At 40.8% G+C, this 17,171-nt stretch overlaps 1 protein-coding gene across 3 annotated transcripts in view; it reads right to left on the bottom strand.

Annotated features, from left to right (window-relative positions):
- LOC5569788 (probable metabolite transport protein CsbC) overlaps nt 1-17,171 on the bottom strand; it is a 57,259-nt gene that overhangs the window by 37,819 nt on the left and 2,269 nt on the right. The window lies entirely within an intron of this gene.

Genomic DNA, 17,171 nt, shown 5'->3' with positions numbered 1-17,171 from the left:
CATAAATTAGTAAAGCCTCTCTACCCATAAATGGGTAATTTATTTTTATTTGAAAACTCGTGATTTTCACTTTTTCAAAGCTAGAATATATTTTTAATATGGTTTTGAAGTTTAAATGAATACACTTCAATAGAAATAGTAGGTACATATTTCATTTATTGAGAGCATCACTATTGAATCTGCAATCACAATCCATTGACTAAACATTCATGCCTCCGAAATGCCAATGAACATTGAAAACATTTTCCACGATGGATGACGGATTGGTAATGAGCCGCTCTAGTGGATCGGGACATAGTCTGATCGAAATGTTAACCGGGAACCTGCCAGCCAAAGTATCGAATCACACCTTTTAATCCGAACTGCCGGAAGAGAGTAAATTGGTAACAGCTCGGATAAAAGTTCACCGCTGGTTCACCTTGCTGCAGATTCCTTCGTAGCGGAATGAATGCTGTAAAAAGAACTTCTTTATCAGTTTAAAACTGATATAAATTATATTTAGTTTGCAATTTACCTCTATCATCCAGCCGCTCTTCGCTGCTAGCTCCTTCTTGACAACGTCGTTGTTCACCATGAAGTTATTTTTTTTATTTTCATACAAATATGGGTAGACTGTAGCTACTCATATATAGGTAAACATACTTTACTGATAATATGAGTGATTTTTACCAATTTTTATCAATATAATTTACCCATATTATAGGTTATACAACAGAAACCCAAATTTGGGTGAATCATCTACCCATTTTGGGTAAACTGAACTTAGCGTGTAAAGCGAAGTATGCACTTCAACAGGAAAGTAATCGCCTATCTCGGTGCGTGGGAAAATTCTTGCAAGAAATGCTCAAGAAAAGCATTTTTCTTTCATCGCACCCGGATAAAAATGTATCATTCAGTGAATGGAATAAACCTGGGAGGGAGAAACCGATACAAAATTTATGTACGTCATAGTGAGCCGAGATTCTGCTGTCACGAACTGTCACTGTGAGCCCAGATCTTAAAGAATGGACAAACATGAGAAAAGCGCGTAATTGATCAAAACATATTTTCGCATTTCAACAAAGTTGACAACAATCGGTTGAATATCAATTCCTGCACTCCCAAAAGCAATGCCATGATAACACCTTTTAATTTGGTCGAATATAAAGTATTGAAACACCCATCTTTCCATTCTTTTTCAATCGGAACTCAAATTGAATGCACATAAAACTATGGCCCTTTTCCCAAGTTTGTCCAGAAAGATCTAAGGTACACAACAAAAGAAAACTAGCGATTTTTCGCAAGCTTGCCTTGATTGTCGTTGGTGAGCGGGAGTTATCTTGCAATTTGGAAAAGTGTTGTGTGATATTTCGGGTGTAGTATCTGTGCCTCCCTCCCAGTTCATGCCTATTCAAAAGTAATGTCACGGTAACACCTTTTATTCTGATTGAATATGAAGTACTTAAATACGCATCATTTTACTTTTTCTAATAAAAACGAAAATGAAATGCATAGAAAACTTTGGCCCTTTTTCAATGTTTGTCCGAAAAGGTGGAAGGTACACAACAAAAGAAAACTAGCAATTTTCATCAAGTCTGCCTTGATTGTCGTTGGCAAGCTGGAGTTTTCTTGCAGTTTGAAAAAAAATCATGTCATATTTCGTGTGTAGTATCGGTGCCTCCCTCCCAGGAATAAACCATTAATGTACAATTTAACGTATTGTAATTGAATGTCGAAGCAACATTATTCTTGTTCGGATATACAATTCAAAAACAATATAATATATTGTAAAAGAACACTGTATTGTTTTTAATTGGTTTTATACCTTACAATTTTGGTCAAATTCCTATTTTCGCGTAAAACCACTCTTGCTTTTTTCTATGTAGCTTCGCTGAAAGAAGTAAACAAAACAAGTTCAGAAAGCAAGAAATGTTGGGTGAAAAATATTCAAAACGTAAAAATAAGTAGTTTTTTAGAAGTCACTTGACATTAGCTGTAACGACGAATGCAATCATGATAAATATCTTTACTTCTATAAAGTTAAAATTATTTTGCTACTTTTGGCACGAATATCCGGTAAGTTGGGGGACAATCCATACAAAATACAAATTCTATACTTTTCACCACTAATTGAAATACAGTTCGTTGAATTGTTTTTGTATTGTACAACAATACACGAATTGCCAATCAAGACAATACATGAACAATATATCGTATTGTATTTTCAAAATGTATGTATGAGAAAATATCTAGATTTGTATTGTTACGATACGTAACCACCCATACATTATATTGCAAAATTTCCATATACCATACAATGAACTGTTCAAAACACTATATTGTACTGTAATTGTATTGTCATGTCACAATATAGTGTATTGTATTTCCAATATATTGAATGGTACTGTTCCAATACGTTATATTGTTTTTGTATTATATTTTTTATCCTGGCAGTACGCAGTTGAAAAGAAATGTCAATTCAAATGGAGCTCACTGTAGAATATTTCTTGACCATTTCTTGGGCAGAAACTTTTACTTTTTTTGAGCGGAGCAGCATGCCTAGCTTAAGACAAACAATTTGTTATGTAGATGAGAACCAAATTTAGTACTATACCATTTAATTCCACTAGAGTTTGTATCCTTTGACAGATACGTGTATTTTGACCTCAACTCGAGTCGAGTCTAGTACACGACACTGAAGACGGTCTTACAGTTGAGGTCGAAATACGCGTGTTACCGGCAACCCTGCCACTGGGCAGTCCCTCAACTAGGTCAGATAGTGTGAGTACAGAGACCCGAACGAACACGTATCTGTCATTCGTACTGTCAGTGAGATAGATGTTAGATGAAAGTTGCAATGTCATTTGTGAACTAAAAAGAAAGCTGAAATTATCAAGTAAATATTGAATTAAGGAATAATTTATACAAATTTATTGAGTTTATATTATTGCAGATTAATTATATTAAATTTATTGAAGAAGTGTGTTGTAGAACTATTGCGAGGTAAAAGGAGACTAAATGTAAGTTGACAATTGAACTAGACTTGAAGTATTCTTAACTGAAATAAATAAATTACAGCTTTGAGCTTACTTTGATCGGGAACAAGGACGAGTTTGCTTCAAAAGACCTCCGAAACCAAACGTTCTCAACATTAACTCAAAGATTTACCGTATATCAACCGAAGGATGGAGAAATCATTCGTCCGTCAGACCCGGTCCAAGGCCAAGGCGGCCAAAACTTCTTACCCCTCAGGCGATGTACACCCGTGTACTATGGACAGAAACCCTGATCCGTCGGATGATGGATTTAAGCCTTCAATGACCGATTTTGAGCATGGGCAAGATCGAGACTGCGCGGTTTGTGATCGACTCAACAATGCTGAGCTGTACATGGTACAATGCGGAGTTTGTAAGCGTTGGAACCATTTCTCGTGCGCGAGAGTTGATACGAAAACTGTTCAGTTAAGAGAGTTTTGCTGTGCCCAGTGCAGTGTTCGTCGAAGCAAAGATCGGATCGACCAAATAGATCATTATGTAGCCGATCGAGTGCCGCTAGCAGTCGTAGATCTCAAATTGAGCGAGAAATCCAACGTTTAGAAGACGAGCGGTGCGTTGAGGGAAAGATTGAAGGAGAACGTCTACGTCAGGAAAAAATGCTGATTGAAAAAGCCGCTAAAGAGAAGCTGGAGCGAGAAATGCAGTTCATAGCCAGAAAACATGAACTGCTCCGCCAACAGGATGACGATATCGAGAGCATCATGAGTCGCCGCAGTAGCAGAAGTAGTATCCGAAAGGTCGAGAATTGGGTTCAGCAGCAGATTAGCCACACCGGCCCCATCGACAATCGTGAGAAAGATCCCGCAAAACCAGCCATACCACAGTCTATCCCGGTTGGATATTCTACTCCGTTTGAATGCAGTGAGATTAGCGTTGTTCAATGTCAGCAAAAAGTAGCTAGTCTACCAGACTCTGTGCTTCGTACAGTTGGAAGCATCGCGATTGGAGAGAGTCCGGAAGAAGAGTATCCCAAGCTGGAGCTAGTGAACATTATACCGTCCTCAGGAACAGGAACCATCCCGAAAAACACTAAAAGAGCGACGAACCCCACCCTGTTTGAGGTGTGGCACCGCGAAACCCGCGGACTGCGGGCACAACATTTTCAAGAGGTTTTGCAGATGGACAAAGGCGAAAAACAGCAATATGAGAATCGGCTGCACGAGATCGAATCCAGTTTGCAACGGCAACGCGAAATGGAGTTGCAGCATCAGCAGGAAAATGATCTGAGACGTAGGCGAGAGATAGAGCTCGTGAACCGGCTGAATCGGTTAGAACAGCAGCGGGCGGAAGAGCAACGACAACTACTTGAAGTGGAAAACGCGTTGAAGCAGCAGTTAGAGGAGAGCCAACGATGTTACCTGGCGTTGGAGACCGAACGAAATCAAGAGCAAGCTGCGCGAGAAGAAGAATTACGTCGATTGCAGGAGCGAGAACAACTACTGACCCACCAACTGAAAGCTGTTCGTATAACTAACAATTCCCCTGTGTTCCTGTCGCATGCTGCCACACCGTGTCAGCCGCAGAATATGGCACAGTTTCATCTACAAGGCGCCACCCTAGACCGTCAACAAGAAGACGTTCTGGTAGGACAGGATAGAGGCGTGAGTAACCCTTTGACAACATCGGTAAGTGGATCTCAATTCAATCAATACGAAGAAGATGTCTGCTCCGTAGCATATTCCGATCGAGACGTTCCTTGTCCCATCGCTATCAACCCATTAGGTAGAGTAGAGACGCCATGTACGTTCACCATAAACAATGAGCTAGGATCGAATCATGCAGGGCAGGGTCATACGCAATTCCATCCATACCATCCCGACGAGTTGAACAGTCTCGGTAGTAATAATTTGATACAGGGCCAGTTTGGACCTACGCGGCAACAGATAGTAGCTAGGCAAGTTATTCCGAAGGAACTTCCTGTGTTTTCCGGGGATCCTACTGAGTGGCCTCTTTTCATAAGTAGTTACCAACACTCGACACTGTCTTGTGGCTACTCCGACTCAGAAAATCTGCTACGCCTACAACGTGCGCTGAAAGGTAGCGCAACAGAGGCGGTGAGCAGCCTGCTGCTGCATCCGTCGACGGTTCCGCAAATAATGTCAACCCTACAGACTTTGTATGGAAGACCAGAACAAATTGTTCATCACATGGTAGCTAAGGTTCGAGCTACTCCTGCACCTAGACCAGACAGGCTAGAAACATTAATCCAGTTTGGCCTGGTCGTTCAAAATCTGTGTGGGCATTTAAAAGCGATCGGAATGGACAATCACCTTTCCAATCCTATTCTTCTACAAGAACTTGTTGATAAACTGCCGGCTAACATCAAGTTCAGCTGGGCGTTGCACCAAGAGCAACAACCGGTCGTCAACCTAAGTACGTTTGGGGACTATATGAGGAAAGTAACCGCAGCTACCAGTGGAATTACCAATGTTTCCCTCATTACAAAATCTACAAAGGACGATAAACCCAGGACAAAGGAGAAGGCGTATGTGAATACCCATTCAGCATACGAAAAAAAGAAGTGGGAGCGGAGAGAACAGTCATGGAATCCGAAGTGCAGTGGAAACGAGGATAAAAATGAATGTCCAATGTGCAAAAGTTGCGAGCACGTGGCAGAAAGGTGTTCCGAGTTTAAGCAGTTGTCCGTAAGCGAACGGTGGAGATTTGTTAAAGAAAATAGACTTTGCCCACGGAAAAAAATCTGTTCCCGTTATCATGAATAAAAAATCATGAAAAGAAAAACAAAATATCTCATGAAACCATGAATCAAATTCATGATATCATGATGAAAATACAAAATATCATGAACAAAAACGAACCGCTCCATGAGTAATAATCATAAACACTCTGGGCGTTACGCGCATCTGTCAGTTTTGTCAGTAAGAACCGGTTTGAAAATTTTCTGCGTCGGTGGTGATATTAATGTTGTTCATAAGAATTAAAAAATGTGAAATTTCATTTGCTTCCCACAGAAAAAAAAAGTTTGGATTACATTATTCAGGTTAGCTGTACATAACAATGAAGTTGGCTATTGATTTTTCTGCATCCACTTACTCCACGGTGCCTTATCTCAAAAAAAAAAAAAACAGACGTGTTATTTTTGAAAACGGCAACCCTAAATTAGGAAGATAGCGGTATTTTAGTGCTTGAGACGAAAATAAAAAATGTTCCGCAGTGTTATACGAACAAAGACTTAAATACCAAATACTGTTTTGACCATCTTTTCCAGGGATCGACTCAACAACACCAGCAAGTCGACAGTCTGTTACACACATTACAAATACATTACCGCAATGTCTCAGGTCATTGCTGCTGGCACCGGTAATCTGATGGATCTTTCCCAACTCATCATCCAATGTTGGTCTTTTCTCTGGAACTAATGTCCTTATACTCCAACCGTCCTTCCTCTTCATCGTCGTCGCTTTCGATTCCCCCTCTTCATGTTCATCGTCAATGGCATCACTGTTGGTGATCCCAGGGTATTCAACGACGTCGTTTGGACCGATGCCGTATCTTCCGTTCCTGGAGGTGGTGGTTCCTCATCCGGTGCACTACTGCCAACACTTGCCACGGACTTCGACGATATTTGAACAGGGGGTTCTGTGTTTTCGGATGCACCTCCCGCCACCGTGCTGCTTGATGGAGGTGACTCTTTGTATTCTCCGTTTTCCGTCAACACACCGCTTTTTCTGTCGAAATCACCACTTCGCCAGAAGAGGGAAACGGGAATCTTGCTCGGGGCACTACGAGTAAACAACAATGACGACCAATGAGTTTTGACACTCGCGCAAACTGACAGCTGATACTTTCCATCCAAATTCATGAATAGGATACCAATTTACATGATTTTTATTCATGGCCTACAAAAAAGCCATGGAATCATAAACGATTTGCACCCGTATTCATGAATAATAATTTCGTTTTCCGGAATTCAGTTCATGATTCCAAGTTCGATTATTCATGATTCTAGGAATCATAGTCATGATTTGCTGTCAACGGAAAATATCGTAACGCACGGTGCGTGTTACGATGATATAATTCATGATTTCGTGAATATAATTCATGGTGTATTTTCATAACATAAAAACACACTTTATTCCCAAAATCATGACTCAGATTCCAGATTTTGAGAATGGATTTGTTCCCGTGCGGAGGTGTCTTGTGTCACACACACGATGGCCTTGTGAAGGAGAGATCTGCGGGGTCAACGGATGTCAGAAACGCCATCATCAGCTGCTACATTACGATCCCGAACCGGAAGAGCCTTTGGATACTACGAACGCCACCGTCACCGTCCATCAAGCATCCGTTACTTCAACCATATTCAAGATACTGCCTGTACGGCTGTACGGAAAATCAGGCTCTATCGACACGTATGCATTTCTTGACGATGGTTCGTCTGTAACGCTCCTAGAGAAAGCAATAGCAGACGAACTAGGACTGGATGGTAAGACGCGATCTCTATGCATGCAGTGGACCGGCGGTATTGACAAGAAAGTCTGTACCACTGAAATTGCAAAACTGGGCATATCGGAACCTTGGAGTAAAACGCTGTTACAGTTGTCAGAGGTCTACACTGTTGATAATCTAGGCCTGCCGGAGCAATCGATGAATTACGACGACCTGGCAAAACAATACAAACACCTGCAACGTTTGACGGTGAAGAGTTTCCAAAGAGCTAACCCTGGTTTGCTGATCGGAGTTAACAATATTCATCTTCTAACTACTTCTAAAGTTCGCGAAGGAAATGAACGAGAGCCCATCGCAGCGAAAACCCGTATTGGTTGGGTAGTGTGTGGATGTCTGCGTGGTGAAGAGAATCAGTTTCAACATCGCCAAATGCACATTTGTGCGGAAACAACCGATGCCGAGCTCCACAACTACGTTCGAGAATTTTTCTCGGTGGAAAGCCTAGGTGTCGCCCTCGCACCAAATTTGGAAGGGACAGACGATCAACGCGCACGCCGAATCCTTGAAGAAACGACGGTACGAAAGGCGAGTGGAAAGTTCGAAACTGGTTTGCTGTGGAAGCAGGATGACTTCAAGTTTCCTGATAGTCGATCGATGGCAGAGTGCCGTCTGAAATGTCTTGAACGTCGTCTAGCAAAAAATCCAACACTGTACGATAGCGTACATCAGCAGATAGCTGATTATAAGTCCAAAGGCTACATCCATGAGGTTACCGATGAGGAAATGGCCGAATTCGATCCAGACCGCACTTGGAATTTGCCGCTAGGAGTTGTGTTAAACCCCAAAAAACCTGGTAAAGTGCGTGTAATATGGGATGCAGCTGCAAAAGTGGATGGTGTATCATTGAACACGATGCTACTGACGGGCCCGGACCTGCTGACTCCTCAGTTGACCGTCATCTTTAAATTCCGCGAACGCGAAGTGGCTTTTTCTGGAGATATTCAGGAAATGTTCCTGCAAGTTGGAATTAAAAAGCAGGATCGAAGCGCTTTAATGTTTGTTTTTCGCAATTCACCATCACATCCCATGGTCACGATGGTTTCGGACGTAGCTATCTTTGGAGCGACCTGTTCTCCAGCACAGTGGCAATATGTCAAAAATTTGAATGCAGCGCAACACGTTCACGAATTTCCACGAGCGGCCGCAGCAATCACAGACAGGCACTATGTCGATGATTACCTGGACAGCGTTGACACAGAGGAAGAAGCGGTCCAGTTGGCATTAGAAGTGGCGACAGTTCATCAAAGAGCAAGCTTCCACATTCGTAATTGGGTTTCCAATAAACCCAAGGTTCTGGAAGCAATTGGAGAGGTCAATCCAGCTACGGTGAAGAACATAACTATGAATAACCAAAGTGGTTTCGAGCGATTGTTGGGAATTTCATGGCTACCTGCTGAAGACGCATTTTGCTTTAAACTCGGCCTACAAGGCGACCTCGAAGAACTAGCGAAAGGTGAAAAAGCTCCTACTAAACGAATGATGCTAAGTTTTTTGATGAGGATCTACGATCCCTTAGGATTAGTAGGTTCGCTAGTCATTCAAGGCAAAATACCAATTCAGGATGTTTGGAGAGCTAAGACAGAGTGGGATCAACAGGTTCCTGAAGATATTTTCGGACGCTGGAAATCATGGCTGCAAGTGCTGAGGGAGCTCGACAACGTTAGAATCCAGCGGTGTTATTTTTCTGGCTACGATCCTGCGTGCTACGATTCATTGAAACTCCATGTCTTTGTGGATGGCAGCGCACAAGCATATTCCGCAGTCGCTTATTTCCGTGTTTGTGACCGAGGGCAGATACGGTGTTCCCTGGTTGCGTCCAAAACAAAAGTTGCTCCTCTACAGCTATTGTCAACTCCTCGTATTGAACTGCAAGGAGCGGTCATCGGCGCACGGCTTCGTAAAACCATCGATGAAGGGCACTCTGTCAAAATCAAGCGAACGTATTTCTGGAGCGACTCGAGCACAGTCGTCTCCTGGATTAGATCGGATACAAGACGTTACCGACCGTATGTGGCTTTTCGTGTCAACGAGATCCTAAATTTATCAAGCATCGATGAGTGGCAATGGTTAGGCACGAAGTTAAACCCGGCGGACGAGGCAACGAAATGGGGAAAAGGTCCAAACTGTAAGTCAAACAGCAGATGGATGCGTGGTCCAGAATTTCTGTACGAAGATGAGAGTGAATGGCCGAAGCAAAAATCAGATTTCCCAACGGAAACGGCAGAAGAGTTACGTCCTGCCTTCGTATGCAGCCATTTTTTGATGATTCCCACGATAAATATCGATCGTTTTTCAAAATATGAACGACTTTTGCTTAGTGTCGCATACGTTCATCACTTCTGCGATATTGCACTGCGGCGCTCGAAGAAAGATCAGACCAACCATCCAGAAGTTCTAACTCGTGATGATCTGCAGAAAGCGGAACAAACTTTATGGCGGATTGCGCAGGCAGAACATTACTCAGATGAAGTGGCTACGTTGAAACGAAATTTGTATGCAGATCTACAGGAGAGAAAGAACCTGGACAAAAGTAGTCCCATTGCGAAGCTTTCTCCCCAACTCGATGAACATGGAATTCTTCGTATTGACAGCCGGATTGCGGCTGCCGAATATGTCAGCTACGATACCAGATTCCCTATTATTTTGCCAAGACAGCATCAAATAACCAAACTGCTGCTGGATTGGTACCACCGCGAGTATCGTCATGCGAACAACGAGACGGTGGTAAATGAAGTAAGGCAGAGGTTTTACATCCCGAGATTACGAGTCGAAGTACGATCCGCCGCCCTTCGCTGTCAATGGTGTCGAGTATACAAGGTTAAACCAGTAGCACCGAAAATGGGCCAACTTCCACGGATGCGTTTCACACCGTTTCTACGACCGTTCACGTTCGTAGGAATCGATTAATTTGGACCCTACTACGTAAAAGTAGGCCGTAGCTCAGTGAAGCGTTGGGTCGCTTTATTTACTTGCTTAACTGTCCGGGCAATACATTTGGAGTTAGCTTACAGCTTAACGACTGATTCATGTAAGAAGGCCATCCGAAGATTTATTGCACGAAGAGGAGCCCCGCAAGAAATCTACACAGACAACGGCACGAATTTCGTTGGGGCAAGTAAAGAGCTTCAATGTGATTTACAAGCGCTCAATACTGCGATGGGTAGTACTTTTACGGATACGAACACTAGATGGATGTTTAACCCTCCTGCGGCGCCCCACATGGGAGGCTGCTGGGAGCGTATGGTGCGATCTGTGAAGACAGCACTAGGGTCGTTACCGACGACGCGGAAACTAGACGACGAAGGTTTCCTAACCCTGTTAGCTGAAGCCGAACATATTGTCAACTCGCGGCCGTTAACGTTCTTGCCTCTGGAGAACGAACAACAAGAGTCTTTGACGCCGAACCATTTTATTATGTTGAGCTCTAAAGGAGTGCGTCAAGGAACTAAAGCTCCCGTGGATCTTAAGAAGGCGTTGTTAGACGGATGGACTCTGCTTCAGCAATTGTTGGATATGTTTTGGCAACCGTGGATCATTGAATACTTGCCGGTTATTTCGCGGCGAAGCAAATGGTTCCAAGACGTCGCTCTGGTAAAGGAAGGAATGTCAGTGGTCATAATCGATGAAAGGAATCGTAACGAATGGATGAGAAGACGCGAATGACCTATATGGTTAAAGCGTCTATAATGAAAAAAAAAAATGGATGAGAGGAAAGGTGTTGCACACATACCCAGGCAAGGACGGAATTGCTCGTACAGTCACCCCACAGTTATGGATAGCACACAGATATGGATCAAAGTTGCATTAAAACTGGAATATCTTCTCAAATATAGTTGGAATTACCCAAAACACATTTTACCATAAATCGATATAGCATCGTAATCAACTATAATATGCTTAAGCATATTTTTTCCGTCCGTAGGAAATAAAATGTTAACCGTATTCCAAGAAGCATTGATTCATAACTGTGGGGCAATAAAAACCATACCACAGTTATGAATCAACGATAAGATGATTCCGAAACAAACGCCAAAACGTATGCTTTCACTAACACACCATTCGTTTTCCTCGCAGATAAAATGCTGTTATAGTGTTTTGATCCATAATATGAGTCGATTTGATCCATAATTCGCGTCTACGAAGGTAATTACCACAGTTGACCCTATGCGTGAAGCTCCGATTATTTTACATGGCAAAGCATAGGAAGTCAATTTTCAAATTCTTCTAAAAAATTCAAAACACTTTTTAATTAAATTCTGTTAAGTGTACGGGGTTAGACTATTGATCAACTATAGAATCAGCAGCATATTGAGAAAAAAATATAAACCTCAAAATTATATGCCTATAGTGTAGCCCATCAAAAGTATATCAACATATACTGAAAATATTTTAAATAACTATTGTAGTTAATTTTATACGAGCATTTGAAATTTCGCTTCCTATACCTTGCCGGGTAAAATTTTCGACGCTTCACGCATCGAGCAAACTTTTCCCAGATGGCAGCACCGTACCTTCGTACACTCGAATAAGGATCCTCCTCTCCCACTGATCCACATCTGTGAGGTGGACATCGTTTGAAGTTTTTAGCAAAATTGATACTTTTTCGTAAATAATCGGGAATTTTAAGGTGTATTCCCAAAAACAAATATATTCTGCAGTGCCAGGAAGGTAATTTTGTTTTGTACAGCGTCACCATGATTATTAATCACATATTGTTCTGAAAAATGACCCTTAGTTGATCCATAACTGTGGGGTGACTGTAGAGCAGATGTGAAGACGCAAAACGGAATAATTAGCAGACCAGTCAACAAACTTGCTGTCCTTGATGTGAACCGAAACGGTGACGCCGAGAAGGACCTCGGGCGCCACGGGGGGGAGGATGTTACCGGCAACCCTGCCACTGGGCAGTCTCTCAACTAGGTCAGATAGTGTGAGTACAGAGACCCGAACGAACACGTATCTGTCATTCGTACTGTCAGTGAGACAGTTGATAGATGAAAGTTGCAATGTCATTTGTGAACTAAAAAGAAAGCTGAAATTATCAAGTAAATATTGAATTAAGGAATAATTTATACAAATTTATTGAGTTTATATTATTGCAGATTAATTATATTAAATTTATTGAAGAAGTGTGTTGTAGAACTATTGCGAGGTAAAAGGAGACTAAATGTAAGTTGACAATTGAACTAGACTTGAAGTATTCTTAACTGAAATAAATAAATTACAGCTTTGAGCTTACTTTGATCGGGAACAAGGACGAGTTTGCTTCAAAAGACCTCCGAAACCAAACGTTCTCAACAACGCGTATCTGTCAAAGGATACAAACTCTAGTGGAATTAAATGGTATAGTACTAAATTCGGTTTTCATCTACTTATCGGTATTCTACTAAACAGCTCGAAGATTTATTATCAAACAATTTGTTGCTGATTTTCAATAGGGCGATATTCAAAACTAAAAAGGCAATAGATGGTTTTTTTCAGTGGTAGTAAAAACGAAACCCTGAAGCAAAGAAAGCACCACGGGAGATGAACTAAACACAAAAAGTTATGTATTCACTCTACACTTGATTTCTAATCACTCCTTTTTTGATCCAGTTTCCTAGTTGCAAGTAATTTACGTTTTTCATTATTTTCCACACGTTTTGACAGTTCACCGACTACCATTTTTCCATGCGCTTGTGTTGAAAGTTTGAGAAATTTGAGAATCCAGCGTAGCGCGATCAGTGAGTGGAATACAAACAACAGTGTCGTCGCTCGGCGGCCAGTGAAAGAAGCTGAATGTTCGAAAGGTTTTCCGCTGGCGCCAACTGTTAGCGTTCAAGAACGAAATAAACAGTCGTTACCCTATTCGTTTTAGAAGAAAACAAGCAACTGCACATAAAATCATGATGGAAGTGGTTTGGATGTTCAGGGCAGGCGCCTGACAACCATATATTGATACACGGTGTTCTTCGTTGCCAGGATGTCCTGGGCGATAAGTGAATATAGGCCTATTCACATGACGTCTCAAATCAGCTGATCGGGAAGCACTATGACAGTTCTTCTACAAAAATGACAGGCCCGTGTTAGCACCGGTCCTCCACCGATGTAAACAAATGCATAGACGGATCTGTCACATGAAAAGGCCTATAGTGAATATCGTCCACTGTCACTTGTAAGAACTGTGAAAACAAAGACCATTGTTTTGTTTAATTGTTTGTTATGGTTTGATAAGGCAATCCATGAGACAGCTGTGATCAGCTGGTTTTTTGTTTACCATGATTTTTTGACGTTTCGCGATCGGAGTGACGGTTCGATTTCAAAGGAACACGTTAAGCTCTGATAACATTCGTATGTTTTGTTTACCCTCTCGATTCGGTTGCATGCACAATTTTAGCTGTCAGTCCTATCGCGGAAAGTCCTCATGGATAGCCTTATTATCAGTTTTTGATATTGTTAAATCAGCTAATAATGTGCCAAAAAAATGAAGCACATGCAATATTTCGATAGTTTTGGAAGGAGAGAAAACATTGAAAGGCATCCTGCAAGCCTCCAAGCAAGCAATCAGTTATTTTATTGCGACACTTGCTCGATTACGGATCATAAACATTAAACAAAACTTCGCATCCTGATTGCACTCTCGATTCAATTTACGCGAAAATGGGTAAACACATGGAGATGTTGACTACGCTAGAAGTCGTCCCGTGCCATGGGCCTGGTTCAGGGTGATGAATTGGGTTTTTAATCAACAAAACTATGGAATGAAAATAAAGGACTCAGGAAACACATTTTACTCTTTTTTCCGTTGATTAAGTCCCAAAAACATTTTTTCTGGTTTTCGAGATTTTGTCACACCTCTTCGTTTAAACTCAAATTTTGGGTGTATTTTATTTTCCGTGTCCTTCCAGAAATGACAGTTACACGCAAACAAATTTTGTTGTATAATCTACTGAATCCATGGTAGAATTAAGAACTGCACCAACGATTTTCAACCGACTATACACAAATCTGTTAAGTTTACTATAATCTGGTAAAAATCACTGAGCAGTGTAGTAAATGTGACTATGTCCATAGTAGCCTCGACTACAAAGCATTGTATTTCAATCCGTGACACCCACCGTACAACACAGTACGGTGAAATAGACAATGCCAAACTTGTCAAATCTAGAATGTTTCTAGTCATAAATACTACAACTCTGGTTAAATAAACAGAATATATTTTCTTGTTGACTATGTTATGGTATAGTTAACAGATTAATATAGTCGGTTGAAAATCGTTGGTGCAGTTCTTAATTTTACCATGGATTCAGTAGTTTCTACAATAAAATTTATTTCAGTGTAGGAACAACCCCACACGGACAAACGAAACTACTCAAATTTAAGTCTTTTTCACTCATGTTGACAGCTAAGTGGGATGATTTAAAATTGAGTTGTTTGCAAAGTACTCGATTCTGAGTCGTTCCACTAATACATTGTATGGATTGAATTTAACTGTTAGGCAATTAGTGTGTTTTGGATTAAAACTACCTTTTCAAGAGTTGCTGTGAAGCTGGTTTTGAAAAAAAAAAAAACAGTTGATTTCTTTATATTGTTTATTAGTTCCATATAATTTCGCAACATTCGCAACAAACTATATTTTATTTACACTTAGATATAAAACAATAGACTGGTGTTTATTCAGAATCAGTCATGGGTTTGTGTTAAAAACAAAGCAACAGAGAGCTAGATGTGAATGGAAAACGGATTGCTTGGATTGAAAATACAGTCGGGTTTGGCTTGCCATTGTCATCTGGCCATCTCCGACGGCTAGCGTGCACAAAAATGGCATCCAAAGGTACATGAACTTTTCAGTTCAGCCTTCTGAATAGGGTCCTAAAATGTTTGACGAAATATTATTTTTATTGAACTATATGACAGAGTGTGTTCTTAATACTACTTTGGCAAATTCTCCTGCTCAAATAATGGCTTTATCGTATATAAACTTGAACTTCCAAAATAACTCTAAATTTGAACCTTGACACCTTTGATCATGTTTGACGTTCGCTTAGGCGACAAAAACGCCACAGGGTTTTAGTTTTAACACTAGGGTTGTACCTGTCTGACATTTCAAAACAAAATACACCCAAAATTTAATTTCAAACCAAGGGATGTAACAAAATCTTTAAAATCAGAAAAACATGTTTTTAGTCGTACACCAACGGAATGCATTTAAAACTTGAGTAAACATGTTTTTCTAGGCTAAACATAGGCGTTTGGTACTAAAATTGGGACAAAGCTTTAAGACCCTGTTCAATCGTATCGTTCACTGATAAAAATCCACACGTTTGATCCGTGTGTTTAAAATTATGGATCGATTCATGAACGTCTATATCGATTTGTTGTAATTTTCTTACAAACTCCGTGTGTATTACACATTCAATTCTTTAGTTTTGCTTTATGGACTGATTCATCAACCTACAACATGAAAAAAAAACTATGGCTTTCCACATAAGTTCCTGAAGCTTTTCATTTCAAATTCGTATGCGTCAACCTATGGATGCATAGAACATCACCCAACATGGATTCAGTGTGTTTAACTTATGGTTATCTTGTGTCATGGTTTGGTTTGGTTTGACTTTATTAACGAGATTTTTAGCCCTGGGCTAGTTCATCTCGGGACCAACGGCTTTACTTCCCTTCCGAAGGAAGTCGTCACTATAACTTTTTACGTCATAAGTGACTATGTCGGGGATGGGATTCGATCCCAGGTCCTCGGCGTGAGAGGCGAGTGTTCTAACCACTACACCAGATCCGTCCCCATCTTGTGTCATGATCATCATATTTAAGTTGGTCGATTTGAAATCGATTAGCTTGCTGTCGATTTCCGTGTTCCAAATTTCTGAATTGTAAGTTATCAACCCATAGCGAACTAAATTGTGGTCGGAACTCGTGTCGAACGACAGTCATCATCATGTTCCAACGAAAAGAAGCAAATTCTGAAGCTGAAAGTGTTAGAGGAAAATTTGCGGATTCGTTTTTCTTTCTATTGCGGCGCTTATATTAAATCCACATCCAGCGGCGGCGGTATCGCGCAGAAGATATGCGCGCAGTTCAAACGCAACGTCAACATTCAAGTAGGCTTGGATTTTTTCGTCCTTCAAGGACACAAATGTTTCAAATTTGCTAAATCTGAAACATTTGATGATTTTCATTATCACTACGACAGTATATCGACATTTTCAGATAATCGCATTACGTGGATTTATCTTGCAGAGCACAATATAAGCGAAGATGTCCGAGTGAAGATGAGGAATTCATTCTAATTTTCAATAAATAAAAGGCATTACTTCCAGCACTGGATATAATGTATGGTATTAGAGAAAAATCGGATTCCACTAATAGATTTTCCTAGCTACGAATAAAATGAAACATGCTAATCCCGTGCATCCCAAATTATGGATTTCCGGCGCCCCGCTTGTTGCTGACTCATTTGTTTGAAAAAAAAAACATTCAAGTGAGCTTGCTACAAGCAGAGGAGCCTCGAACCTATATTTTTGGGAGTAAGAGTTCTTCTATCAAATTTCTTCTTTCAGTCTCATGACATCCATGTTCTATCACACATGACTATCTAAGGCCACTACATTTTGAATTCAATAAGCAAATCAGTTGGTTTTCATGATTAAATATTTAGACATTAATGTTTGTTTC

This window comes from Aedes aegypti, chromosome 1 (assembly GCF_002204515.2).
Source record: "Aedes aegypti strain LVP_AGWG chromosome 1, AaegL5.0 Primary Assembly, whole genome shotgun sequence".
Classification (NCBI taxonomy): Eukaryota; Metazoa; Arthropoda; class Insecta; order Diptera; family Culicidae; genus Aedes; species Aedes aegypti.
Note: the sequence above shows the minus strand (reverse complement) of the source record. Positions and strands in the feature narration are given on the sequence as shown.